The sequence below is a fragment of the Ovis aries genome, chromosome 5 (assembly GCF_016772045.2).
Source record: "Ovis aries strain OAR_USU_Benz2616 breed Rambouillet chromosome 5, ARS-UI_Ramb_v3.0, whole genome shotgun sequence".
NCBI lineage: Eukaryota > Metazoa > Chordata > Mammalia > Artiodactyla > Bovidae > Ovis > Ovis aries.
The window spans coordinates 77,962,058-77,988,700 of NC_056058.1; the positions used below are offsets into that span (position 1 = coordinate 77,962,058).

The 26,643-nt window shown below is 49.0% G+C and overlaps 1 protein-coding gene and 1 non-coding gene across 2 annotated transcripts in view; both read left to right on the plus strand.

Moving 5' to 3' along the window:
* The window catches only part of WWC1 (WW and C2 domain containing 1), a 156,192-nt gene that overhangs the window by 48,400 nt on the left and 81,149 nt on the right, over positions 1 to 26,643 (plus strand). The gene's annotated exons all lie outside the window — the stretch shown is intronic.
* TRNAW-CCA (transfer RNA tryptophan (anticodon CCA)) lies at positions 8,573 to 8,644 on the plus strand. Its single transcript has one exon. It is a non-coding gene; the product is annotated as a tRNA-Trp (tRNA).

A 26,643-nucleotide genomic window follows, 5' to 3' on the forward strand; every position in this document is an offset into this window, starting at 1 on the left:
CCATCAGGGCTCCAGTTAGGCTAGGCATCTATATTTTGGAGGTGCAGAAATACTGCAAAGAGGCAGCACACACACCTTGCATGCCATGGGCATGCCCGGAATCCTTGTCGTGAGAATCAATATACCCAGAATGCACTGGAATTCCTCCTGTTTGGCTCTGAGGAAAGGAATTCAGCTGGCTTCAAAGGGCTTCGTTTTCCCATTGTTGAGAAACCTGTGCAGCAAGTTAGAATTAGTTAAAATGCTGGGGACCTCCCATGGCCTAGGTTTGCTATGCTTTTCAAGTGACTGTTCCATAAATTGGTGGTGGTTTAGAAGTGATTGCCAAATGCACCTAATTTTTTTAATGTGACAATGGATGGTGAGTCCCTCTAAAAGGATTTTAGCGGTGCCGTGTGGTTAAGTCAGACACTATGTCTCTCCTGGCCCCAAATGCTTTTCCTTTGACTGGGGGGCACTGGCCACACATTCTAAATGTTCATGAGAGTCCCAGGGCAGCGGCAATAGGGAGTGGAGATGTAGGGTAAGAGGTGCTGTGCAGAGTGCTTGGATCTGTGACACTGGGCTTATGTTCAGAGTGCTCCTTCCTCTCCTGATGGGGTCCTCTGAAATCACCCCCAGGCATTGATCATTACCCCCAGTCCCCTGGACCAGCTGCTGAGTGACAAGGGTCCTCCCTAAGGGCCAAGGCCAAGTCCTCCCTAGGTCAGATGGCAGCTTTGGAGCCCTGGGCTGAGCATTGTTTCCTGGGACCTGGGATGCGGGGAGTTCTTGATTTAACAGGTTTGAGCCACGCTCCCTCTGGGGCAGACCCCAGGGGGGAAGCAGTTCCACGGGGACTGCATATTCAGCCCACCATGTTGGGGTACCTTCCCAACTTCCCATTTGCCTCCCCCAGTGCCCACCTTTGTCTTGCCTGGAGAGGGAGCCTAGACTTGAGTGCCCCGGATTCCAGGGTCTCCATACACCTTTTGTTGAGATGCTACTGCTGAGATAAAGGTCCTGTGAAGTCCTTGCACACTCTGTTGGGACCTGTTTGTGGGTCCCCTGCTAAAGTAGATCTAAAAACCCCCTTTTTGCCATTCTGTCATTTTGTGGCCTGATTTGAACGTAGGCGTCATTTCCCCAAGTACACCCTCCACTCAAGCATCAAGGCAGGGCAAAGGAATCCACATGGGACTCCATTTCTTTTATTAGCCTGGGTGAAATCTGATGGCGATTTTTCAGTAAAGTCATTGCCAAGCAAAATCAGTCCCCAGATCAAATCCCTATATATGCATAGTCACCATACACTCCAGCCTCACTCTGGGCGCTGTCTGCTGGGGATATTGCAGCGGTCTGAACTGTCCTGGCGCCTGCCCCTGGGGAGGTCACCATCTCCAGGGGAACACTGTGAGTCACTGAAATTCAGGCTGGGATCTAACCTGGTCTGGAGCGTCAGAGGAGTGATGTTCAGGCAGTGGTGACTTAAGCATTAAACATACCTCTCACCAGAGAGTGTTGAGCGCCTGCTGTATCCAGGCATGGTGCAGACACATGGCAAGCCTGAGCTCCTTTATCCTCATGAGTGAGGTCCTCCTGTCGCCACATGGGACAGACGGGCGGTGCTGTGATGAAGGGATGGGTGCCGGGCACACTCAGGACTGCAGGGCTGGTCCTGAGCAGAAAGGATGTGACTGTGCTGTTGGGATGGGGTGGGGGGGAGGGTGCTGCTCAGGGAGACCCAAGCCGTCACCGTCACCCCCTCTCTTGTCTTCCTGCCAAGGAGGGGCACGTCCCCAGGATGTTTGCAGGCTTTATTCCGCCTGGGCACTTACCCAGGTTCCTTTAATCCACGGCCGGATGGGAAGAGCTGCTGGCATTGCTGGCGGAGGGAAGGGCCTCGCAGCTTTGTCCCTCTCATGGAGCACACCTCTCAGCAAGTTCCGGGGTGGGGTGGGAGCTTGGCTGGGAGCACAGGCCAGCCTTTATCCCACCTCGACGTCAGATGGCCAGAGGAGAGCATCGCCGACTTGCCAGCCAGGGGTGACAGCCATCACAAACAAGGGCTTCTCCAAGGAGGAAACAGCAGAGGCTCCCCCGGAGAGCTGGGCGCTGGGAGGATGGAGGAGGAATTGCCTGGTTAGGGTCCACTTGGGAAACACAAAGAAAGACAGAACTGACCCACTCAGGAAAGGGCCCTTCCTGAAGGTGGCCTGGAAGGAATCTGGTTGGGAGAGGGGCTGGAGGTGACTAGTCCCCAGACTTCAGTTTGGATTCTTTGCTTGGGGATGTGGGAAGGAATTTCTTTCCTGGTGGAAGGTTCCTGAGTAGTCTGAAAATTCTAATAGCTAACGAGCCTCAACTGTTTCCCAAATGCCAGACCTAATGACCAGTATGACAAACCCAGACAGTGTATTGAAAAGCAGAAACATCACTCTGCCAACAAAGGTCTGTATAGTCAAAGCTATGGTTTTTCCAGTGAAAGTGAAAGTGAAGTCAGTCAGTCGTGTCCGACTCTTTGTGACCCCATGGACTGTAGCCTATCAGGTTCCTCTGTCCATGGGATTTTCCAGGCAAGAGTGCTGGAGTGGATTGCCATTTCCTTCTCCAGGGGATCTTCCCGACCCAGGAATCGAACCTGGGTCTCCCGCATTGTAGGCAGACGCTTTACCGTCTGAGCCATCAGGGAAGCCCTGTGGTTTTTCCAGTAGTCATGTACAAATTTGAGAGTTGGACCATAAAGAAGGCTGAACGCTGAAGAATTGATGTTTTCAAACTGTGGTGCTGGAGAAGACTCTTGAGAGTCCCTTGGACAGCAAAGAGATCAAACCAGTCAATCCTAAAGGAAATCAACCCTGAATATTTATTGGAAGGACTGATGCTGAAGCTAAGGCTTCAATACTTTGGCCACCTGATGCAAAGAGCTGACTCACTGGAAAAGACCCTGCTGCTGGGAAAGATTGAAAGCAGGGTAAGAAGAGGGCAACAGAGGATGAGATGGTTGGATGGCATTATCAACTCAGTGAACATGAGTTTGAGCAAACTCCAAGAGATGGTGAAGGACAGGGAAGCCTGGTGTGCTGCAGTCTATGGGGTTGCAAAGAGTCAGACATGACTGAGCGACTGCCCAGTATTATATATTCTGTGTCCTGTGAGCCTCCCAGTCCTCCCATGAGGGGGGGACTACTGTTATTCCCATTTTACAGAGAAAACTGAGGTATGGAGAGGCTAACAGACATGCCCTGAGTTCTAGGACTGGTGACGGGAGCAATGAGCTGGCTCCTCCTCTCAGCTGTACCATCGAGTGACCACAGCCAAGTCACTTTCACTCCCTCTGTCGTTTTCCTCTTCTCCACAGTGGGAGGCCTGGACATGATGCTTTCTAAAAGGCCTTTTGCTCCTGAGGCCCCATGACTGTCACAGGGCCCTGCAGAGTCATTCATTCACTCACAGAGGGCAGGTGCTCTTAGCCGCCTAGGTTTCTGGCACCCCTGCCCAGGTCTTCTCATGCACACCCGTTTCTGAGCCAGCCTCCTGACCGCTCCTTCTGTATACAGCATCTCCTACCTTACAAAACTGGGGAGGTGTTTTGCTTTTTTTAAAAAAAATATGTATTTGGCTGCACCAGGTCTTAGTTTAGCTGTGGCATGTGGGATCCAGTTCCCTGACCAGAGACCTAACCTGGGCCTCCTGCATTGGGCGAGCAGAATCTTAGCCACTGGACCACCAGGGAAGTCCCTAGGGAGGATATTATTTTCATTTTGTTTGCTTTGGTTTAAATGTTTTCCAACATGAAGCTCAAAGACCCCCTTTTCCTCTTCTCTGTAAAAGCTTGCTGCCTCCCATTCCACTCTGCCAAGCAGCCTTGCTCCCAGCACAGGCCTGTAGCTCAAGGAGTGTGACCGCTGCCCCCCCCCCCCCCCCCCCCCCCCCCCCCCGCCACCAGCCACCGCCGGATTTAACTGGCTCTTCTTTCCTTTGCTTCTGTTTGCAGACAGAAGGCAGAGCAGGGAGTGGGGTTGACAACCTTCTACCCACTGGGCCAGGCTCTTCCAAACCCTCCTGCTTTTGGAAGAGTTGGTCTGGACCAGGAGCTCCACCAGCCCTAACTCGGTGACCAGAAGCATCCTCCCTAGTGCCTTTGCTTCCTAAAGCAGTAGTCAACATTTAACCTGCAGAAAGGACACAGGCCCCATCTTGCAAGCCCCTCCAAATGTCAGCTCTTCACCTGTGCTGCTTAATACCTGCTTTTCCAGGTCGATCTTCCAGGAGGTGGTGGCCCTCAGCCACGCTGGACATTAAATACTATAGGGGTGGATTTGGGATGTACTGGGAAAGTCCAGGAGGAGAGGCTGTCAGCTCCAAGGCTCCGGTACTGCCCTCAGGTCTTGGGTTCTGTCTGTCTCCTGACTGCATTTGCTACCCTCTTGACTTCCTTGTCAGTTTCCACATGACGGGCTTCTAGGATTCAAGACAAGTACAAAAAGAATCTTCTTCCTTCATGGCTCAGACAGAAGTCCTGGGATCTAATCATACTGGCTCATAAAGAAGGGTCATTTGCCTGCCTCTGAACCAGGAGTCAACATTCAGTGGCATAGAATGGGGTTTGGGCAGGCCCACATCAAATGTCTATCTCTAGAGCTCGGCTGAAATCAACTCCCCAACTAAGTACACGGACTAAGAATCCTGGAGAGGTGATTTCCCCAGGACATTTGCAATACACCCACTAAAAAGGCAGAAATGGGTGCCTGGTGGTAAAGCTCCCACTGTCCTCCATGCCTTCCCCTGGGGGTTCCCAGGGCCTGGTCCTTAAGGAGGCTTCCTACATGGAGATGGGCACCTGGACAGAAGCTGAGAGTTCTCTTCTGGACTGACTTTCCCACGTCCCCTGATCCCTCCTTTCCAGCAAATGCTCTCCTCTCATCCACTCAAAGACGAATCCTCTCTGGCCAAGGACAGAACAGGAGGTAGGGAAGTAGAGGAGAGCCTGTCATTATGATCATTCACTCATCCATTCACTCATTCTTCTGCCCGTCAGATTTCTCAACTATTCGCTCAACACATGTTTGTTAACATCTAAGACATCTCAGGCACCAAGTTAAATCGGGGTTTCTCAAACTACAGTCATGAGCCTGCTGTCTTTCTAGTTTGCCGTTCACATAGGTGTGCTCTCTGCCATTTCCCACTTCTCAATTGTTGGCAAAAGCCAATGGAAGCAAAATTATGGTATCAGTCCCTAGCTGATAGGTTTGAACCTGTATCTGATCTCTTTTTCTTAAAAGGGAAGCTTGCCAGCTATTGGAGTTGTGAAAGACACTGTATCATCAGACTGAGACTCTATCTTTTAAAAATTTTTTTGGAATATAGTTGCTTTACAATATTGTGTTACTTTCTACTGTACAGCAAAGTGAATCAACTATACATATACGAATATCTCCTCTTTTTTTAGATTTCCTTCCCATTTAGGTTACCACCAAGCACTGAATAGAGTTTCCTGAGCTATACAGCAGGTTCCCATTAGTTATCTGCTTTATACATAGTAGTATATATATGTCAATCCCAATCTCCCAGTTCATCCCCCCCCCGCCCCCGCCCTTGGTGTCTGTAAGTTTGCTCTCTGCAAATTAGTTCCTCTGTACCATTTTTCTAGAGTGCAAATGTAAGTGATACTATATGATACTTGTTTTTCTTTCTGACTTACTTCACTCTGTGTGACAGTCTCTAGGTCCATCCATGTCTCTGCAAATGACACTGTGTTTTTTCTTTTTTTATGGCTGAGTAATATTCCATTGTCTTCTTTATCCATTCCTCTGACAATGGACATTTAGGTCACTTCCATGTCCTGTTTATTGTCAATAGGGCTGCAGTGAACATTGGGATGCATGTATCTTTTTGAATTGTGGTATTCTCAGAGTATATGCCCTGGAAGGGGATTGCTGAGTCATATGGTAGCTCTTTGAGGCTCTATTCTAGATCAGTTCTGGAAAACCGAAAGAGGATTGACAAGGAATTCACCTTCTCACTGAAAGAGCTGTTGCCTAGTCCTGCCTTTTATGTATGCCACATAACACTGTCCTGTGTGCCACCGAAAAGCATCATATTCACATGGGAAAAGTGAAATACTGGTGGAATTCAGAAGGGAATCCAATGCAAACTGTGCCCTGAAGCAAATTCCAGTCTAGTGGGAGAGAGGGCAGGTACAAAGCAAAGTGCTCCAAGGCAGGGCGTGACAGAAGGAGGGGTTCAGGTGATGTGCTGTGGGAGCTGAGAAGAGGGTGTGCCCCTAGGAGTCTGGGGAGGATTCTCACCCCCAGAGAAGGGGGCGGGACATCGCAGGCGGGGGGTGGGGGGCAGGGGCTGGAGAGCAGCATGGAGGCCCACCCACAGGCGTGCTATGCCTGCGCCCGGTGCCACCTGGCCGGTCGTGTGTCCTGTCTGCGTTTGTTCTGATCCTAATGGTGCTGTTTATCAGCTCTCCCCTCACAGCTGAGACCAGGGTGTCTGCCCAGTGACTTGCTCTTTCCTGCATGCTCTCCCCAGGACACCCGGGCTTGCTCCACATGCTCTGCCGAGGCGCTCTGGAGGGGCCGCTGGTGCACGTGCTCTGCCCAGGCATTCTGGAGGGGCCACTGGTGCACGTGCTCTGCCTAGGCGCTCTGGAGGGGCCGCTGGTACACGTGCTCTGCCCAGGCGTTCTGGAGGTGCTGCTGGTGTAGCTACAGGAGCCCCTGTGGGTTCAGACCCCGCAGCTGTGGCTTCCCAGGGCCCCTCTGTCCCGTGCATTGGGGTCATCCGAATACCCACCTCGGAGGCTAGCTGGCAACGTAGAATGAGACAATGCTCACAAAGCGCTGAGCACATGGTCTGGCACAGGCAAGCACTCAATAAACATTACCCAACACGGCTTGAAAAATAACATTCCAGATGCACTTACAGTGGAGACACGGTTGGCCTCCCATTCCTATTGCTTCCTGACTCTGGGACCCTAAGCAAGATAACCTCCTTGAGCCTCATTTTCATCATCTGACAAATGGGATATTCTCCCAGCCACTGAAATAACATTTATTTCAGAGAACCACACAGTATCCCTTGGCAGATATTTCCTTTGACCAGGCCTTACCTGGGTTTTGGGTTTATCTGGTGATTGCTTAAGTATCACTCATTGAGCTCCAGCTTGATTCCTGAGTCTTCCAGACTTTTTTTTTTCTGATTGTCAAAATAACTTTGCAAGGTATTCATATTTTCACTCCCTGATTTACTCATTGGTGTTATGAATGGCCCGGGTTCAGCTCTGCTGCCTTCCTGCTGTAGAACCTCAAGTAACTGGCTCTAGGTCTTCATGCCTCAACTTCCATCTAAAATACAGACAATAATCCTTAATGACACCAAATAGTATCTTCTCACTGGATTGCTGGGAGAATTAAACTGAGTTCGCACTTGGAGCTCATAGGTCAACACCTGCCAGACAGTTATGCTGTATTAATGAGAACTGTTGTTATTATGATGGAGGTGACTGACTGACCAGTGGATCAGTGAGTTAACTTACACTTGAATCCAGGCCTGTGGGCTCTGACAGCCACGCCCCATCCATTCCGTCAGCAGCCTCGCTCCCATGTGGAAACCCTTCTGAGTGTTTTGGGCCCTTCTAGAGGGCTCAGGGCAGCCCCCTCTGAGCGGCCTCTCACCCCTGGGGCACCGCAGGCGCACCTCTGCGGGAATGCTCACCTCCCTCACCAGCCTTTCCTCCTCCTCCCTGGGCTTCCCTAGAGCAGCCCCGTGACCAGCCTGGCTCTTCCTTCTAGAATTTTCTTCCAGACCCTAAGGTAGGTCTTGCCCTTTGCAGGTGAACTCCTTAAGTAAAGAGACAAGATGCTATTGATGTGCAAACATGCGACAGCCTTGTTCTTGGCATCACGCTGCTCTGACTTTGCTCCATCTTTCCAGCCCAAAGAATTAGGGCTGCTGCACCTCCCCTACAGAAGCCTCCTGGCCTGGGGGCTGTTCCTCTTTAGCTGTGTGCCCTCGGGCCAGCCTTTGTTTCCTCTGCTGCGCTGCCTGTCTCATTGTGAAGGCTGAAGATCTACTCTGTTATTTACTTGTGCCTACTCCAAGTGCTGCCCTTCAGGACCCAGGCTACTTCCTGCTTCCTTTTGGGAACCTCCTTGGAGCTGCCAGCCTGCAGGGCTCTTCTTTCTTTGAATCCTGTGGCCCCTTTCATGAAAGTTTCATTTTAAACAATGTCTTCGTTGTTTTCATGCCTTCATATATATTATTGTGCTTGAATGAACATTTGTGTTTATTTCCAGCTGGCTGTAAGTTCATATCCCTGGAGGAGGGCATGGCAACTCACTCCAGTATTCTTGTCTGGAGAATCCCATGGACAGAGGAGCCCAGGGGGCTATAGTCCATGGGGTCGCCAAAAGTTGGACATGACTGAAGCGACTTAGCACAACACACACGTAAGGTCATATACAGTATTCAGTGCTGGGCACATAATAACTGTGTAAAAGGTATTTTACACACATTAGTTCAGGCTCCTCCAAAGGCTAATGTGTTTTCTTCTGTTTTTTCAATATCAATACCACCAGCTTCCCTGGTGGCTCAGAGGTTAAAGCGTCTGCCTCCAATGCAGGAGACCTGGGTTCGATCCCTGGGTTGGGAAGATCCCCTGGAGAAGGAAATGGTAACCTACTCCAGTATTCTTGCCTGGAGAATCCCATGGACGGAGAAGCCTAGTAGGCTACAGTCCGCAGGGTCACAAAGAGTCGGACATGACTGAGAGACTTCACCTTCACCGTCGAGGAGACATAAGTCAGGGTTCATTGTTGAATCCTTTTACGTTGGTTTGCTTGTTCTCTAGGGAAAAGTAACATTTCAACTATTTCAATAAATTTCTGAAATATATTTTAGCTTGTGCACTCAGTTACTCCGTCATGTCAGACTCTTTGCAACCCCATTGATTATAGCCCCAGGTGGCAATAGTGGTGAAGAACCTGCGTGCCAGTGCAGGAGACATAAGAAACATGGGTTCGATCCTTGGGTCAGAAAGATCCCCTGGAGAAGGAAATGGCAACCTGTTCCAGTGTCCTTGCCTGGAGAATCCCAGGGACAGAAGAGCCTGGTGAGCTTCGGTCCATGGGGTTGCAAAGAGTTGGGCAGGACTGAAGCGAAGTAGTATGCACACAGACTATAGCCCGCCAGGTTCCTCTGTCCATGGAATTTTCTAGGCAAGAAGACTAGAGTTGGTTGCCATTTCCTACCCCAGGGTATCTTCCCAACCCAGGGATCAAACCCACGTCTCTTGTGTCTCTTGCACTGACAGGTGAATTATTTACCACTGCACCACCTGGGAAGCCCTACTTTAAAAAAAAAAAAAAAACACATTCTTTCCTCCATCCTGTGAGAGCCCAGGGTATGCCCAACATGAGCAGTAGGTACAGAAATAAACCACAATTCCTGAAGTCTATAGGACCCTCAGGTATTCATCATGGACCCAGTTCAAGGATCTGACTTCTGCCAGTCCACAGAGAGATGTTTCCAGAGGCCCATGTCATCCCCTCCATCAGCGAGTTTCTCCCTCATACGCTGTTCTGGCCCCCTGTCAGTTCAAAGCCTTCTCAAAGAGGGTTCTCGGGCCTGTTCTTGGGCAATTTCCAGTTTGCTATGGGCTGTGCGAAGGGCATTGAGGTTCATGGGTAAACCTCTAACACCCTGGAGTGGGCCCTTGTGCTTGGAGGCCCTGGACTCTGCGGGAGTCCCGGTGCTGGCTTGGTAAGTGTTGGGCTCAGGGACTGTGCCTCTGGAGGGAGGGTAAAGGAAAACAAAGACAAAAAAATAAACTCGAAACCTTTCCCCTTGGGGAGAAAGGGGTACTCACAAGTCCTCTGTCTCATTCATTCAGCAGACAATAGGGCCATCAGCTAACTCTGCTCCACCTTAGGGAGCCAGTGGTGAGCACAGACTGACTCTGTGGGAGTGGGACAGACAGACAGTCAACAAGGCTGCCTGGGAAGGCATCTTAGAGATGGTATTATGGCTGAGAGCTGATGGACAGAAGGCAACAGCCATGCGAACAGTGGGCAAACAGTGGACAGACTGTGGACAGGGACAGGCAGTGGCATCCTGGGCAGAGGGAGCTGTGTGAGCTGAGGCTGAGGGGTGGGAATTAGGCTGTTGAGTTCCAGGAACTGAATAAGGCTGGAGAGATAGGCAGGGGGCTGGGCCACAGCCAAAGTTAGGGTTTCTTTCTAGTTTGGGTTTCTTTCTAGTTTGGGTGGCCAGACTTTCTAGGGATTGAAGCAGTAGACGGACAAGGTTGGACTTCTTTGGAGTTTTCTATGGGGTAAAGGGTGAGCATGAAGGAGGCAGTAGAAGAACTGAGGAAGCCAAAGCTGGAGGAGTGAGGAATGGGGACTGCAGTGTAGGAAGGGCAGAGGCAGGGGGTGGGTGGGGAGCTAAGGGCCAGACGAAAGAGGGACAGCAAGAAGGTGATGGTTTCCTTGGAGACCCCAAAGAGAACAAATGGGCGCCATCTGGGGACTTTCGGAAATCCAGCTGCCGAAGGATTGTGGTCATGGACTACTAGGTCATGGACTGTGAAAAGCTCGAAACTCAAGGATGAGTGTCCCCATCTGTGTAAGACATGGAGAGTGAGCCAGAAGGGAAGGAGCCTGGTTCTTCCACTGGTACATGTGTGCATGCATGTTAAGACACTTCAGTTGTACCCACCTCTTTGAGACCCTGCCAGGCTCCTCTGTCCATGGGATTCTCCAGGCAAGAATACTGGAGTGGGTCGCCACGCCCTCCTCCAGGGAATCTTCCCGACCCAGGGATTGAACCCAGGCCTCCCACATTGCAGGCAGATTGTTTCTCATCTGAGCCACCAGGGAAGCCCTCTTCCACTGATACTAGACCCAAATATGTTCTTTTTCCACCACGAAATCTTGCCGCATGATTTCTACTGATCAGACTTGTTAAATAGCTTAAAAAGCGTATTTCTTGGAAGGCTTCACTCAGGAGAAAAAGTAGAGAGAAGCGATGGAGTGCATACTTCATGAGCCCTGTTCTGTGCAGAATGGTGGGGAGCCAGCTGTGTGCAGCCTGCAGAGGTGAAGAATCTGGCACAAGATCTCACAAGTGGGGACCCAAGCCTCTGTGGTCCCCAAACCCTTGCCCGCTCCCCTGACCTAATTAAGGCTCTGGGCCACTCTGTGTTGATGTCTGTGGAAAAGTAGTTGAAGTGCTTGAGTATCAGGCAAGGGTCTTCTAAGTCAGCTGATGGGAACATTCCCAGGCCACCCCCCGCTCCGCCCCTCACCCACCCACCCCCGCTCTGACCTGGGGAGCTTGTGTAGTGATGGAGTCAGCAGAGGCTCCTGAACAACCAGTCCTCAGAGATAATCCCCAAGGGTTGTTTCCGCCCCCGAGGGTCACCTCCTCCTCCCAGGACTTCTGAGCAGAGCCCTCCAAGGCCTGCACGTGTCAGGGGCAATTCCGCTTCTGCATGGTGATGATTACGCTAGCGAGAGTGGCAGGGAGTAGGAGGCGAGCCCCCCTCCGCTACCCAGGGGGTAATCCACGGCCCGGGAGAAGGAGAATTGCCCGTTGCCACGCGTCTCCAGCTACCAGCTGGGAACGAGCGGAGGGAGCTATGCAACAGTTCAGGGTGGAGGGGACTGAGCGGTGGGCCAGGTCCAGTCCCGGCACAAACCAGGGTCTTGGGAGCCCTGTCGGCTGAGGAGCGGCTCTGAGTGATGGTTTGCTCCTTCGTAAAATGGAGGAATAGTCAAGACAATAATGATGCTGCTTTTGTGATGGTTATTTGAGAATCAAATAGGGTCAAGAATGCAAAGGCACTCTGAGGACCAGCTCACAAATTCTTTTGTTGAGTCAAGCCTGACTTGGAACCTGGCGAACCTCGCTCTGAACCCTGCGGGGAATTCCCAGGAACCATTTCCCTCTTCTTGCTCTTTTGTAAGTACATTTATTCACTCAGTGAACATTCCCTCAGTGTCTACTCATGTAAGATGCTGAAGTTACGGCGATGAGTAAGACACCGCTCAGATCCTCATGAAACTTCTGGAAGTGGTGGATATATAAACAGACAAAGAAGTACATATATTGTTTAAAAAGGAGGGGGCAGTGGGGAAGGGAGGGAAAGAGGGTGGAAGGAAGGAGTGTTCTGGGCAGAAGGAACAGCGATGACAAAGGCACGGATCACATGAAATAGCGTGCAGTTTGCACTGGGTGATCTGGGAGTTGTGTCCTTACCAGCAGCAGCAGGAAGCTGCTACCATTTTTTCCTCGGCCAGAACATTCTCGGGGCAGAGAGACTGGGGTGAGGGTTGTTTTAGCAGCCCCTGCTGCTGAGTATTCTAACCATGGTCTTATCACAGGTTGTGGCCTGATCTCTATCAACTTTCTATTCGACACACAAAATATTCCAAGCTGCCCCCTGTTTATTATCCTCTACTAGGAAATGGCAACCCACTCCAGTGTTCTTGCCTGGAGAATCCCAGGGACAAGGGAGCTTGGTGGGCTGCTGTCTATGGGGTCGCACAGAGTCAGACACGACTGAAGCGACTTAGCAGTAGGAGCCCTCCTCCAGCGAAACTTCCTTTGGGGTGATTGGTAATGGTTCGTTTTTTTCCCAAGGTTCTTCATACCCAGGTGTTGGCAGGGAGAGTATCTAGTAATGATTTTCCCATATCCTCAGGGCCTTTCCCATCAGTCTCTAGACGAGCTCCCAGGCTGGTCCCTTCTGGGGTCTCCAGCTTTAGAGAGGAGACCCAGGAGGCAGCCTCTGTTTCTCCCCTGGCAGATAGACCACGGCTGTGCTGGGGTGACTCATTGGCTTCCATGCTGCTTCATGGCCCCACTTTTTCTTTTCAAAAAATATTTGTTTGACTGTGCCGGGTCTGAGTTTTGGCATGTGGGATCTAGTTCCCTGACCAGGGGTCAAACCAGGGCCCCTCACAAAACTACCGTTTAGGCTTGTCTTCATTCACTATTTTAGTGCTTTCCTATACTCTGAACTTCTCTATAAGAGGAAAATTAGGATTCATTTTCAAATGACTTTTTTTATAAAGAGGGAGTAAGAGGTTCTGGATAGCGGGGCTGAAAAATATACTTGGTGGTTTGGGGGGTTTTGCCTTATCACTGGTTATGAAAGCAGCAAAAACAAATGAACAAACCAACCAACCCCAACCCCAACCCCACCAGTGAAAGGCAAACACTGTCAACATCTTGGCGTTTTTCCTTATGGTCATTTCCTTTTTAGGTGCAGGCAGGTAAGATTACGCTGCATGCACAGTTTTGTATCCTGCTTTTAATTTCTTTTCAATTCTGTACTATAAGCCTTCTCCCTTTTATCATTCAAATGCTTCCTGAGCATATATTTCAAACAACTGCTTGAATGATTGTAACCGAAATTTTCTACCTGTTCATTCCCTACAGATGTTGAGGCTGTGCACATTTTTTCCCTCCTACGATAACTAATGTTGCCTTGAGCATCTTTGAGTGTAAATCTTCCCACCTGGGTCAGGTCAGAACAGCAGCTGGTCACTGGAGCATTTGTGCATTTGTCTTTAAGACAGCGGGTTAAGTTTGTAAGTTTTTAAAAGGCCCCTTGTCTTTTAGGAACTGGGTGCTTCTGACCGCTCCTGTCCTTTGTCAGCTGTGACTTCTGCTCCTGGGTTGTCTAAACTTTTAGAAGTTTGTCTAAAAACTTTGACTGAAAACTTGTTCTCTTTATCTTCCCCAGACAACCACCCCCTCATAGCCTCACCCACAGCATTCCTAATAGCCATTCCTAATATTTGTAGCCAGGGCAAAAATAGCCCCCTAATTTTCCCTTCTTACTAGACTTTATAGTTTAAAGCTATAGAGGGTAGTTTTCAATTCCATGGTGTTTTAAAAACTCCCCTTCTGTCCTCCCAATTATATAGAGTCACTATCTCCACTCACTTTCTGAGTCATAGTTAAGTCCTGAATCCAAATTCTCAGTCATTCTCTTAACATCTCTCTCTAAGGCTCCATGTACTCATGTGTACGATGGGAGATCATCATGGGAACCACTTAACGGGACTGTTATCAGAATTGAGTGACAAGTAGCTCGTGTAAAGTACTGTGTGTTAGTATTCTTTAAAAGCTTTGACTTGCTAAAGGGTCAAAACAGGAGCATGCAAATCATCTCTGCGATGCTCGATTTTTGGGACAAAATGGTGCCATGAAATGTCAAACCTGGAAGGATCAGTTAAGATGGAGCTCATATCCCTGCTTTCATCGATGGGGAAGCTGAGGCCCACAGAGGGGAAGGGACTGGTCCAAGGTCTCCTGCATGGGTATAAGGTATGAGATCACAGCACTGCTTCTATAATCAGGCAGCAGGAGGGGACTGATGGCTTCAGAGCCCAGATAGAGCCCCTCCACCAAGCCTGGGGGACTCCTCCTTTATGTCCAGACCTTGGGTGGGCTCAGAGTGATGCACAACTAATTGTCCGGATCCCACCCATTGCCTCCTGAGTCCCCAAATCAACCCCAGAGCAGCTGGGAAGCTTGTGAAGTATTAGAAACACTGTATGCATTCTCTCTTGTTCTGCACAGGTGATTGCCTGTGACTCACTCCCCATGCCATATGTGCTTGTGTGACCACACACACACACACACACACCCCTCTTGGGCCAATTGGAAATTCATATATTCTCCCCTGGCACGGGAGCTGAAGGTGTCTGCCAACCTGTGGGTTTCTTTTCCATGTGGTTCACCATCTGGAGTAGCCACCTGGCCTCTTTGTGGAGGACACGCGTGTGTGTACGTGTGTGTGTGTGCGTGTGTGTGCGTGCATGCACACACACGTGCACACACTTGCTCGGCGCCCATGTCGCAGGGCAGGGTATTGTGTCCCCTCTCTGTGCTTGAACGGCTGAATGAACAAGAGCAAGAGAACCGTAGCACAGAGGACAGTGCCCAGAAGTCATCCTGGCAGCGTGAATGAATAATTCATATTGTATCTGCTGCTTTCCAAGGCTTCCCAAAATAGCTATTTTAATTGCTTATTTGTTTCGCTGCTGACTTTAATTCAGCCGCCTTCAGCTCTGAAGGCGCCTTCCTCCTCTGGTGTTGAACGCTGACTCGCAGGTAGGGCTTCCCTTCAGGGAACAAGGGTTTATTTTCTTCTTTAGAAGGAAACGCTGGGAGGAAAACATAAACCCTTCCAGTTGTACTTTTCAGAGGTGAAAACCATTTTCTCTTCAACTCCTGTGCAGAGCTCCCTTGTAATCAGCCACCGTGGGCCTCTGCGGTCTTGGAGAATAAAGAAATAGCAGTCAGGTGGACAGGCGAGGCGAGCTTCTGGGCTGGGTCCACCAGCCGCTGTGATGTAGTCAGCAAACACTTGGGCATCTGCAGGTTCTGAGATCCTTAGACATGGCCCGGCTATGCCGCCGTGTGCTTCCCCCACCGCAGCATCTAGGGAAGGTATTAGGAAGGCCCTGCCTGCTTGCATGAATAACCTGGGCCTGCCCTGCTTCTACAGCCCATAGAGTAGTAGCGGGTGCAACGCCGTGTCCTCTGCGGGGCTCTGGCACAATTCCTTCAGTGTGAAAGGCATGGCTCAGCTTTGAAAGGGCTTCTGCTGGTGGTCCTAGGGGAATGAGAAGGGGGATTGGGAGACTGCGATTGGCGTGTGTACACTGCTATGTGTACAGCACAGAAAACTCTGGCTAGTGCTCTGGTGACCTCAGTGGGAAGGAAGTTTAAAAAAAGAGGGGTCATATGTATACGTATGACTGATTCACTTTGCTATCTAACTAACACAAGATTGTAAAGCAACTATGTGCATTTTGCTCAGTCAGTCATGTCTGACTTTGTGACCCCATGGACTGTAGCCCACCAGGCTCCTCTGTCCATGGGATTCTCCAGGCAAGAATACTGGAGTGGGTTGCCATTTCCTCCTCTCGATCTTCCCAACCCAGGGATCAAACCCATGTCTCCTGCAGCTCCTGCATTGGCAGGCAGATTCATTACCACTGAGCCATTATACACCAATAAAAATTCACTAAAAAAGCGAAGAATAAAGTTTCTGAAATTATGAGATAGGGGATGTGGTACACTAGTGGGTCCTGAGTAGGGTGCTGGGACCAGAAGCATCGTTATCCCCTGGGAGCAAGTTGGGAATGCAGATTTTCAGTGCGTCCCAGATTCAGAAACTCTGGGTCACAGCTCTCTATGAAGCTCTGTGTGAGTTAACAAGCCCTCACTCTCCAGGGGATTGTGTTGCAGCTCAAGGCTGAGAATCACTGCTGTATACAACAAGGGGGTGTCAGAAGGAGTGTTCAGAGAACAAGTACCTATGAACCAGGGGATCGAGGAGAGTCAGAAAACCTGGGTGCCAGGAGGAACCATTCCTCTGTGGCTGTGTGACCTTGGACAAGTCCTCAGGTCACAGTGTTAGAAGCCCAGTACTGAAAGGTCCCTTAGTGATCAATCACTGTGTCATCACCTCATGATGGGAATGGAGTGAGGAAGGGACTTAGCCACAGTCACTCAGTGGCAGAGCTGAGGCTTGAAGCCAGTTAGATTTGCCCCTTGACAAACTGAGTGTCCCAGCATGTACCAGCTTGCCTCCCTATGCCTCAGTTTCCACATCTGTAAAATGGAGCTAATAATAGTATTTAGATTATTTTAAACAAGATAATATGTAGCATCAAAACATCAAATATGGGATTTTCTTTTATTTTTTTTTCTTACAACAGTGTTGAGGAATTATTAAAGCACACCAACTTGTATGTATTTAAAGAGTGTAATTTGATGACTTTTGACAGGCACACATACATCCATGAGCCTGTTTTCATAATCAGTATAACAACTATTCCCATCACCCTCAAAACTTTCTTTGTGCCTTTAACCCCTCTCTCCCTCTACCTATCCCCAGGCAATTACTGATCTGCTTTCTGTCCTTATAGGTTGGTTTGTATTTTCCAGAATTTTACATACATGGAATTGTACAGAATAGTCTCTCTCCCCCGCTGGTTTCTTTTGCCCAATATGTTTCTGAAATTCATCTGTGTTATTGTTTGTGCTAATAGTTTGTTCCTTTGTATTACTGAGTAACATTCCAGTGTACACTGAGTAACATTCCAGTGTACACGTGTACTGATCTATGTATCCATTCCCCTCTTGATGGACTTTTGGACTGTTTCCAGCTTGGGGTTGTTAACACTAATCAACTTAGCACTGATTTTAAGATGTACCATTATTTTATCTTAGTGAAGAAAGGAAAAATGCTGCCATTTAAATTATGGCCCAATGTTTTAAAATTAACTAGAATGTTTATTTCATACTTCTCAAATCTTTCAGATTTTTTTAAAACTCACATACTGCTTTTTTCATACAAAAATAAAAAGGAATCCCTAAAAAAAGGTAAAACTCGAGTGTTCCTAATCCATTTTCTCACTTTGAATCAAATTCTTTGGAGTCATTTTTTAACTCAGAATTATTGATGTCTGTGCTTCTGATATCCTTGTCCTCGATGCCCTTGAGCGTTGGTGATGCAGCCTTGTTAAAGGACCCACAGAGCAGCTCAAAAGCTGTGGTGCTGGGCTCTGTGGCCAGCAAGGCAACTATGCAGAGGGAGCCTCCCTTGCACGCCTGCTTTGGGAATGTTGCTAAACATGTCTGTTCACTGCCTCCTCCACCCTTCCCCACAACCATGTGGTTCCTAGGGGTTAAAAGTGCTCCACTGTTTTCTCTGGGATTTCATCCCAAGCCTGTGACACCTTTGATGTCTGTGCACACATGGGCAGTGACAGCTCCATCAGGACCGCAGCCTGGTTGACACTGTTGAAAGATGTCCGCAGTGCTCACACACATCCCAGTCTCAGAGATGCTAAAATGTATTTTAAAATGTGCAGCTTAGAATCACTGAGACAGAGTCTGTGTGTGCGATCCTGAACTGTGTCTGTACTTTGTAAACACTCAGGGAGATTTAGCTTGTATTATCATTGTTACATGACACTGGAACATCAGTTTCCTGGTAGTCAAATAAGGGTGGCTCTATCTGCCTCACAGAAATGTTGTGAAGATAAAAGGCTTGATTTATTTCACTTAGAACACATGGTCCAGTAAGATGTTTTGTTTCATTGCAGCCTCACAATGCCCTGGACTTTAAGGACTGGCGAGATAAAGGGGGCCTTAGAAACAGGACATTTCGACTCCTTTGTTTTGCAGATGGGAAGCCCAGAGAGGGTCGGTGCTTTGACTAAGGGCCTGGTTCATCTAGTGGCCACATCAGGATTGAAACCCAGATCCCCTTCCAATGCTCTGCCTAAACTATGTAGTCATGGAATGAGCCACAGATCAGGATCCCAGAGAACCCTTCACGGCCATTTCTATTTCTGGAAGGACCAGCTCCTCAGGCTGCATGGCTGGGGTGAGGGTCAGAACTCAAGGAACAGGAAGGGCCAGATTCCGGGGAAGGGTGGCGGTGGCCTTTGTCCTTTGAACTGGAAGCTCCTGGATAGACCAGCACCTGGGAGGACCCCTTGGACACCCAGTTCTTGAGACTAGAAAAGGGCAAAGCTGGGGGTTGAGTGCCCTCAGGGCCCTACATTCATAAAGGAGGAGCTCTTGTGGCTTCCCTGGCAAGGGTGAATATGGTTTGATCCCTAGTCAGGGAGCTAAGATCTTGCAAAAAATTTAAAAACAAATCAAAAAGGAAGAGCTCTGCATGCCTGCCCAGCATCATATGCCAAGGGCTCTGCTGACTTGTTCCCAGGTACTAACTCATTCAACACTACTAGAGCCCTGTGAGCAGATTCTCTTGACTGCTTTATTTTAGACCTATGGGGAAACAGGCTTAGAACTGGAGAAGGAACGCCTAAGATTATATGGCTAAGGAGGATGGAACTGGGAATTCCATTTGGTTCTCTTGGCCTTTTCTATAGGGCCAGAACCTCTTTAGCCTAATTCCCAATTTGGAAATGAGTGGAGTTGGAGAAGCTGGATGAGGGGTGAGCATGTATGCCCAGTGCTTTGTTCAAGAGAATTGCCCTTCAGTGAGGAAGCAAGCAAGATGAAGGGCCCATGTCCCAGCCTTATCTATCCATGAATGGGAACTCCATAGTTTAACATGGGCTCTGGCCCAGCGATCATTCTCCTTTGAGTATAATAGGGCAATACTACCAATAGCTGTTTCTTGAGGGCTGTTCAGGTGATCACTGCATCTCAAATGGAGCTAAACTCAGCACCAGGCTGACTCTATCTCTTGGTGTCACGAGTGATGCAGGCCTGAGGTTGGTCCCCAGGTTTTAGTCTCAGCCTTGCTGCTGGGTCCTTGGGCGGCTCAGGTCTTTCTCTCTGTGCTTCAGTTTTCTCACCAATGAAACAAGGATTTGACTTGTCAGATCCCAGATATCACATTCAGTTTTAGCATTCTTTAATACTCCTGCATCAGGCACCTCATTTGAACAGCAGTGAAAATAACAATGTGTTGCTGACATTTGTTGAGCACACACTGTGTACCAAAGTGCTGTTTCATCCATTAGCTCATCTAATCCTCAGAGAACACTGTAAGGTGGGTCTGAATGGCGTTGGTATGAAGTCCAAGTGAGTCAATATATGTACAGGGCTTAGAACAATTCCTGGCACAGAATGCGTGCTCCATCAGTATGTTATTATTTCTCTTGTTCTGCAAGTGTGAAAACTGAGCCCAAGAGAGTTTAAGTATCTTGCCCAAGGTCACTGGCAGTCAAAGCCCAGAGAGTCTGGCTCTAAAGTACTCCTAATGACTTCTCTGTGCTGTTTCTTGTTGGGTTTGCTGGGTGGAATGGTGGTAGAGAATCCTCCTGCAATGCAAGAGACACAGGAGGTTCGAGTTTGATTCCTGGGTTGGAAAGATCCCCAGGAGAAGAAAATGGCAACCCACTCCAGTATTCTTGCCTGGAAAATCCCATAGACAGGGGAGCCTGCTGGTCTAGTCCATGGGGTTGCAAAGAGTCAGACACAACTTAGCAACTGAGCACGCACATAGGCTGCCTCTTGATAAGACAAGATGCAGGAGAAACACGTTAGAGAGCAGAGGGGGCTGTGTGCAACTAGTGAGGGGCTGACTTCAAAAGGCAGGCTAATTCCATTCTTAAAAGTGCAACATTATAGTAGACAAGCAAACATATCTATAGGCCAGACTTGGCTCTGCTAACCCGTAATTTGCTTCTCAGAATCTTAATCTTAAATTCCAGCAAGTGAGATTTGGAGGAATAGCACAGTCACCACCGTGTCAGTGAGCTGGAGGGTGTCTGGGCATGAGTAGGCAGAGAGGCATGGGGATGGAGGCGAAGGAAGGAAACAGACCCAAGGCTGGGGTGCATGATCCCAAGAACTCAGTGAGGGGTAGGGCAGAGTGAAGGCTAGATTTATCAGGGGGAGGTGAGCCACTGGTTTGTTGAAGCCTGGGTTGAAGACTAGAGCGGGTAGGGGGAACAGTCTGGAACCTCCCCTCCCCATAGAATTCCAGGAATGGGAGGGAGTGTCCAGAGCAAGAAAGCGTCTGGATAAACCAGCCCAACCAAAGGAGGGAAGGAAGGAAGTCTGGGGGTGGGATAACCAGAATGTCAAGACAGGTGTCTGGGGAGTAGAGGGAGGGAGGGGTTTAAGAGAAAGAGAACTTGGAAATTGCTGGTGTGAATGCTTTCTTCGGAGTACACAATTTGAGAGCCAAAGCCAATCCACCTGTCACCTCAACTTTCTCTGGTTTAATTTCCAAAAAACCAGGGAGTTTAATCAACCCCAGCTCCTCTAGGGAGGGAGGTGGTAGAATACAGTTCAGGATTTAACGGCTATTAGCATGGACAGGTTTTTGCCTCATCGTAGAAAGGAATATAAAACCTCTCAGGGAACTCTACTCTAGTGCTATGTGGTGACCTAAATGGGAAGGAAATTAAAAAATGAGGGGATATGTGTACACATGTAGCTGATTCACTTTGCTGCACAGTAGAAATGAACACGGCATTATAAAGCAAATACACTCCCCAAAAATTAATTTTAGAAAAGGATGTAAAACCTAACTGGTAAGAAAGTGAATGTGGGTGGAGCCCTGTGTGCCCGGGGCTCAGCATAGCTCATTTTAACCAGGTAGTCACTCTGAGTATCCCCACTCTACAGATGAAGAAGCAGGTTCAGGCAAGTTAGGGGTTCATGCCCAACGGGACAGAGTGAGTAAGTGAGGCCGCCTGCCTTGCAACCCAGGTGGCTGACTCTAGAGCTTGTGAGTTTTAACCACCACTCATATCTCTTGAGATGAAAAATGGGGACAGCGATGATGAGAATGGTGATAGCAAACATATCCAACAAACTGAAGGTGAAAGATAACACAATTCTCACAGCGGGGAGGACGGAAGTCTCTCCGCTGTTCACGTTAACAGCCCACATTTACTGAGGGCTTATTACATGCCAGGCCCTGTACCAAGCACTTTGCATGGGTTATCTCATTTAATTCCCACAACACCCTTATGAGATTGGACCTTCTAAGTTTCACAGAGAAGGAAACTCCTAACAAGGTTAGGTGACACGCCTGTGGCTGTGGAAGAGGCAGGGTGTGGGTTTCACCCCAGCATCAGTTCCTCAGCCTTGGTGGGAAGCAGCTACCCTGCCTCTTAATTAGCCCCGGAGCTGACCACCGTCCTCCGTGGACTGCTTCCTTCTTCCGGCCTCCCCTGACTACGCCCCGTCCTCTCAGTCTCTCCCTTCTCCCACCCCTTTGCTCTTTCACATGTGTACAGCGGACCTGGCATCTTTTTGTTTTAAAATTAATTCATTTTTATTTTTGGCTAAGCTGGGTTTTGGTTACTGCAAGGGCCTTTCTCTGGTTGTGGCGAGTAGGGGCTACTCTCCCGTTGCTTCTCATTACAGTGGCTTCTTCCATTGTGGACCAGGGCTGTAGGGCACGCTGCTGCTGCTGCTAAGTCACTTCAGTCGTGTCCGACTCTGTGTGACCCCATAGACGGCAGCCCACAAGGCTCCCCTGTCCCTGGGATTCTCCAGGCAAGAACACTGGAGTGGGTTGCCATTTCCTTCTCTAATGCATGAAAGTGAAAAGTGAAAGGGAAGTCGCCCAGTCGTGTCTGACTCTTCGCAACCCCATGGACCGCAGCCTACCAGGCTCCTCTGTCCATGGGATTTTCTAGGCAAGAGTACTGGAGTGGGGTGCCATCGCCTTCTCTGGAGGGCATGCAGGCTTCAATAGTTGCGGCACGTGGGTTCAGTAGTTGCAGCTCCCTTGTTCTAGAGCACAGGCTCAGTAGTTGTGGCCCATGAGCTTAGCTGCTCTGTGGCAGGTGGGATCTTCCTGGATCAGAGATTGAACCCTTGTTTCCTGCCTTGGCAGGCAGACTCTTTACCACTGAGTGGCCAGGGATGCCTATGACCTAGCATCTTATTATTAACTATCTCTGCATCCTCTCATTGCCCATGGTTCGCAGCCTAAGGTAGCATAACCACCACACATACTGTCACAGGGATAAGCTACTCCCTGCTTTAAGGGTAAGCCTCAGCTGCTTGGCCAGGCCTCTGCTCTCGAAGGCAGAAACAAGGCTTATTCAAATGTCTGAGCTCTGGTCATGCCTAGCATGGGGCCAGTCTATTGTGTCCAGGGAATAAATTCTTGTTGCTTGGAGGACTGATGGAAAGCAGAGAGAAAGGAGATGAGGAGAGGGTGACTCAGAGAGCCTCTCTGGGTCACCCTCTGCAGCTCAACACTAGGATGGCTCTCAAAGTCTTAACAGGGACCCCAAAGTCCTAAAAACCCAGCATCTGCCCCTGTCTATCTCTACTCCATCACTTATGACGTATGTGGCTCACATGTGGCTTTCTTTTCTGTTCTTCACATCAACATCATCCCACCCCAAAGCCTTTGTACTGGCTGTTCCTGATGCTTCCCACCATCTGGTCGCCCCTCCAAGATTACCTCCTCCGAGAAGCCTCCCTTGATTGCCCCAACCTACCCCACCATTCTACTTAATCCCACTACCCTGTTGTATTTTTCTGAACAGCACGAATCTCTGAAATGATCCTGTGGATTCACTTTCTGGTTGGGATGTCTCCCTGCCGGGGGTGTAAGGGCAGGGTCCTTTTGTCTACTTCTGTAGCTGGAAGTTTGCTCAGATTCTGCTGTGGTTCATGTGCTCAGCCCTCCTAACCAACTATGAGACAGTGATTACTTTCATCCCCAGATTTGTTTAAGGAACGAATGAAGGTGTTTGAACCAAATGGAATTCAAAGAAGAAAGGAAAGCTTCAAAGATTGGACTTTCGTCCAGCCACCCCAGCCTTGCAGGTGTGGAAGTCGAGGGTCTGCGTGGCCTGGGGCTCTGCCGCAGTCCGGAGATGGCTGCATCTCCTCAGGAGCTGTGCAGTCCTGAGCTATGGGAACCATGCGTGTGAAACACCCCAGGGCGGGAAGAGCTGGCCTGGCCATTGTGCCTGGGGTTGAGAGGAGAGGTTCAGCTGAAAGTTTGGACAGTTCTTGGCATGCGGTCCTCAGGGCCCTTTAGAAAGCGATCCCTCCCAGCTGGCCCTGGCGAGAGCCCGGTCGGGGGCCAGCCTCATGCTGGCTGGCCATAAAGAGGTTACTGTGGGAAGCATTCAGATTGCTCGGGAAGCACTAGGAACATGAAAGATATGCTACGCGTTCTTCAGGCCCAAGAGAATCACCACCCAGTGTTAGACTTGGCAGAAGGCTTTCCGCTCCTCTGAGCTGCCTCCTTAGAAAAGACGCACTGTCTGAATACCGAATGCCAGCCAGTCGTGGGGACATGGAGCTGGACAGAGGACAGGGGCCCGCGTTCCCGGACAGGTAATCCCACACAGCCCTACCTGTCTCCAAGGCAACACATCCGGGCCCCTTCTTCCAGGAGAGCCTGTTGTGAAACATTCAGGAATGTTTGTGTTCCTCCAGAGATTGGTAATTAAGAAGAGGCAGAACTGGTTCTCTCTTGGTGCCCTCCCTCACTCCCCCTCACCCCTTCAGCATTTGGGTCATTTGATTTCACAATCTGGGTTTTCAGCAGCCCAGGACTTGGAGCCTGGAGGCAGGGACCGCACCAGACAGGGTTGGTGTGAATCATGTCATCAGAGGATGGGGGCTGTGAGTTGCAGGCAAGCCCCCAAGTCCGGGCTGCGTCTGAAAGCAGACATCTCTTCCCAGCTCACATTCTTGGCACTTGCCCAGGGGGAAACACTGCAGGCCAGAGGAGCACCCACAGTTTCCCAGAGGGGACTGGTTTAAATGGACAGTTCCTGTCTCTGGGATGAGGGGTGGGTGCACATGTATATATACGTGTGTGTGTGTGTATTTAAATCCTTATACAGCTAAAAATACTTCTCTTCATCCTGATTCTCTGAATGACACGTCCCTGCACACTGAATAATTCATCCCCCTCTTGGCATTTGTTCCAGAGAAGCTTGCTGTCCAGATTTCTTGTAAGTTGTGTAGTCTTCCAATAGAAGCTTTTCTCTTTCCCATGGAAGAGCTGTAGGAGTCAAGATGTCAGGCCTCTGCTTTTTTCTTCATGATCACTTTTAAGGGAAGCCCAAATATCAAACCCAAAGCCTTCCTGTCTCCCCTTGCCCCCTCTGGATAACACTGGATCCTCTTGATTCCTCTTCTTTATACCTGTTGAGCACAATGTCCATGTTTACCATAAGCGGGAATCAGCGTTTCAGCTTTGGTAGGAGATCCAGTGTCAGGTACATGACTGATGCTTGTAGCTAACATTTATTTCAGGTCTGACTTTTTGATGTCCAAGGCTGGAACAAGCAGTAAAGTTCATGGTTTTCTGGAAAAGTGATGCATTTTGGTGTTTTAGACCTGCCTCTCCTCCCTCAATCTCCAGCCTCACACAGAGAGCTCAGTGAATCCCTTGTTACAATGACTTTAGAACAACTAATCGTCTGTCTTTTCATGAAGCCGTTGTGCATTATCCAAATATATTGAGTAGCTTTGCACCGAGACGTAGAAAACTGAAGGTGTAAGCAGGCTGCAGCTCAGGTGCCTTCTGCCTGCTTCCGATTTTCCCCCAGCCCAGCTTTGACATCTGTATCTCAGGCATAGCTTCCAGATCATCCTGAGACTCCCTTGGTCTTGTCAGTTTTTATTAGCAAAGCTCAGGTTCTGGAGTGAGGCGGTGGGGCTTCAGATTATACCTCTGGTGTTTTCCAGCTGCAAGATGTTGGGTGTGTTTTCTCACTGGTCAAATAGAGGAAAAACACCTGCTGCCTAGAAAGGGAACAAACTTGTTTTCTAGGCCATGATTTAGCCATCATTAACTATTTTGATTACAGTTGAGATAGAAATATTACAGAGAAACTAATTTTAAAAAGCTTAAAAAGAAAAAAATTAAATTGTTAAAATCCCTCTACCAGGATAGCATTTTAATGTGTATGTTTCCAGCTTCTCTTCTACAAAGGCACACACATTGCAGGCAAAAATACTGTATTAAAACAATATCCTAAAGCGTTTCTTGTTCAACAATGTCATTTTTCTCACAGTATGTTAAGAACATTCTTCCCTGTTAGCAAAATATAAAACACACCATTATTTTTTGTTCTTAGATACTCATTGTCGTATTCACTCATTCCACAAATATTTATTGATCACCGTGGGGGACATAAGATTCTATTGCTTAAATGCACCATTGATGAAATCATTTAATTCATCCCCACGGAAGATTTTTGTTTATCTTTTTCGCCTGCCCTGGGTTTTCATTGTGGCACGTGGGCTTAATTGCCCCATAGCATGTGGGATCTTAGTTCCCCAACCAGGGATCAAACCCGTGTCCCCTGCATTGGAAGGTGGACTTTTATCCACTGGGCCACCAGGAAAGTTCTCCTTCCTCTCCTCCCCACCTCACCCCCACTCCGCCCCAATCCTGGGAGGGGGGAAAGAATTTTGATCCACTCATGGATTCAGGGAGCTGTGGAGAGGGAATATATCTTTGTCTTCTTGGTTTTCTGGGTTGCAAAGTGTAAATAACAAGATTCCTATCTTCATCACCAGGCTGGTAGGTAGGGCTTCTCAGGGCTGCACCCAAGGAAAGGAATGAACCAGAAGGTTCTGACTGTGGTTGGCCCAAGCACTCCTGTTCCCTCCCCAGATATATCTGTCCTCAGTAAGAGAGTCACTTGCTGTGACGCAGGGTAGGCCTGCGTGCAGAGTTTTCCTTCAGAGCCCCTTTCAGTAATGTGTTAGGTGAAATGACGTTGGATGAGATTTCACTGTTGGTCACTGGTCTTCATTCTCCATAAGGAAGTGGGAATGAACCATTTTACAGGAGTTTAAGGAGGAGGGGGAACTGAGGAACGTGGTCTCTTGCTTCTGAAGTCTTGGGGTGGGCAGGGCTTTCCGGCTAGTGGCGGATTGCGCCGAAGACAACTCTTTAGAAACTTTATCCAGGTTGGCATAAGTGCTCCCAAATGAAGGGCCTTCTGGCCTAAATAAATCACCTGTGTCTTCCCCATCTCTTCGCTTTTTATTCTTAAGACAGTGGCTTGAAATTTTCCATGGGGCTCAGCTGAAGATGTCAACTTTCAAGGGAACCGTTTGATTCACAGCAAGGGCTCTGAAGGCAGAGTGCCTTGCTTGAATATCATTGGTGTAGCCATTGAGAGT